Consider the following 2,258-nt stretch of genomic DNA (forward strand, 5'->3'; position numbering starts at 1 on the left):
TCTAAAAACCCGATATAAAGATGCGCATCGCTCTGAAACATCTCGTGATAACACACACATAACCAGCAGATTGAGGATAGCAACGAAACTAATATGTAACAAACGGTTTGTTAATAAGAAAATTATTCTGAGCTTTGAAAAAGGGTTTTTCGTGTAAAAAATAAAGTAATGAATCATTGTCATAATGACGGTATTCTCCTAACTGTCCTTTCTGTTACAGCTGCTAAGGAGGCAATCCTTGAATTTGTGAACAATTATTTGGACACACTCAAAATGTTAAGAAATAAATATCTGGTGTGAATAAAAACTTAAAATGATGTTTTCAGGCGTCTCGCGTGTAAAATAATTCGGGAAGAATCTTACATACATTTTTAAAAAATCTTTGAAAATTAAAAAAAAACTTATTTAACTCAACCATAGATGGTGCCGAAAAAGTTGCATGTGAAACAAGGTGTCAATTGAAACAAAAATGTAATTTCCGAAATATGAGATATATATAATATATTGCGTTATTGTCAATCATGGGTAGAATGGTGAAAGTTTTACGTGTATTAATTAGCCTTTGACAAATCGTAAGCCCTGAATATATTTTAACTTCCATATTCTTCTTCATCTATGTTGAGATATATGTTTTTTCCTATAATAAGTTAAGTGAATCATTATTATCGCCATCTGTTGAAATTCAATTGGACTAAATTTGTACTTGATGCGATTGATTAAATAATTTTATAATTTAATTTTGAATTTCATAGCACGTTGCATTCAAGTAGATACCTACCTTTGTCTCTAATACATTTCGTTACCCTCTTGTTGTATTTACATTTTCAATCTACGAGTAATCCATTTGGATTCTATCTAGACTATGAAATAAGGTCTAAGGGTAATATATAATTTCTCACGTTTATTTTTATCCTTTTTATAAATTATGGAAGAGATTTTGTATACAAAGTTATTAAATAATTTAAATATACATACATCCCTCTTTACTAGACAAAAAAATCTTTGAACAATATAATATTTAAGTAAGTACCTACTTCAATTCGTATTATTATTTCATCGAAATTTAAATATTAGTTCTAGTTTCATTCACCAGAGCGCTCTACCGTGCAGTATTTCAACCAATAGGAGGCCAATGTGCTCTCCGCGGTGCGCGCTAACGCTAAATATGGCAAAACAATACGTTTCTGTCAATCGGCGCCGTCAGTTATATCTAGCTCGTTCGGTGTGTTTTGTATATATATTTTTTATTAATCTAAAATCGAAGTGAAAACTTGTTTCAATATTTAGAATTATCACATACTTGTTTTTGATATACGTTTTACACCATATTATCCTTATATTCATTCATAATGATAACCAGTTTTGATAATGTAACCTTAAATCACAAATCTTCATTGTTAATTTAAAGGAATCAAGGGATTATTAAAAGTAAGTTATAACTTTTAAATGTTTTTACTAAGCAACAGTGTGTTGAATCGAATATATCAGGCCTTCTTACGTGTTTTTTATCCTTATTATCTGAAATATATGTTTATTTAATAGTTTATATTATTATCTATTTATTTCATAAATTAAAATGTTATTATTTTTTACGAGTAATATGATAATAGTAAGGATAATTGAGTATTATTTTTTAATATGTGGTTATTAAATGTTTTCGAATAATTCATTTTTAATGTATTTTTGTTTGTTTTTAATTACTTCTATGTATTTTTTCAGACGTTTTCTATAAATCCACAGGCGATACGCTGTATGTATTCAATTGTGTCATTTTCATTCCATTTTTTATCAATTAGTTCATTTGTTTTACATCAATTGAAATTTCGAATAATTTATTCACGCTATCAACATAAGGCGCACACAAAGTACAGACAAATGTTTGATATTCAAATTTATTTCAAGGGTATTTCATCCAGGATGTAGAGATATCATTTATGTTCTTTATCATTTTAGAATAGACGTATTAGTTGTTCAATTTTGAGTAGTTTGAAGATAGGGACATCGATACCAACATAGCCTCTGACTCTGACCTTTGAAGAAAAGTTTTACCGCTCGTGCGCCTGCGCGCTCATCTCGGACTATAAATTAACTACAAACACCGAAATACAATGTAAACTATTTTCAATGAATGAATTCGGCTTTTGGCGTATGGCCAGACGCCAAATATTTTTAAAATTGTATTGAATTTTAAAATGGGTGTGCTAGGATTTAGATCTGCGCTAACGTTACAGAAAACCCCGATGCATATTTTATAACGG

At 29.3% G+C, this 2,258-nt stretch overlaps 1 protein-coding gene across 2 annotated transcripts in view; it reads left to right on the top strand.

Moving 5' to 3' along the window:
- The first annotated feature begins 1,171 nt into the window (after positions 1-1,171).
- The window catches only part of LOC148305914 (ethanolaminephosphotransferase 1), a 30,632-nt gene continuing 29,545 nt past the window's right edge, over positions 1,172-2,258 (top strand). Inside the window, exons 1-2 of one of the 2 annotated variants that reach the window (XM_088265907.1) lie at positions 1,305-1,428; positions 1,720-1,750. The gene's annotated coding sequence lies outside the window, so the exon portion shown is untranslated. Of the gene's footprint in view, positions 1,429-1,719; positions 1,751-2,258 lie in introns of both variants that reach the window. The other variant, XM_088265906.1, reaches the window with a different exon arrangement.

Source organism: Brachycentrus maculatus, unplaced genomic scaffold (assembly GCF_059751285.1).
Source record: "Brachycentrus maculatus isolate JH-2025_06_01 unplaced genomic scaffold, ASM5975128v1 h1tg000258l, whole genome shotgun sequence".
Classification (NCBI taxonomy): domain Eukaryota; kingdom Metazoa; phylum Arthropoda; class Insecta; order Trichoptera; family Brachycentridae; genus Brachycentrus; species Brachycentrus maculatus.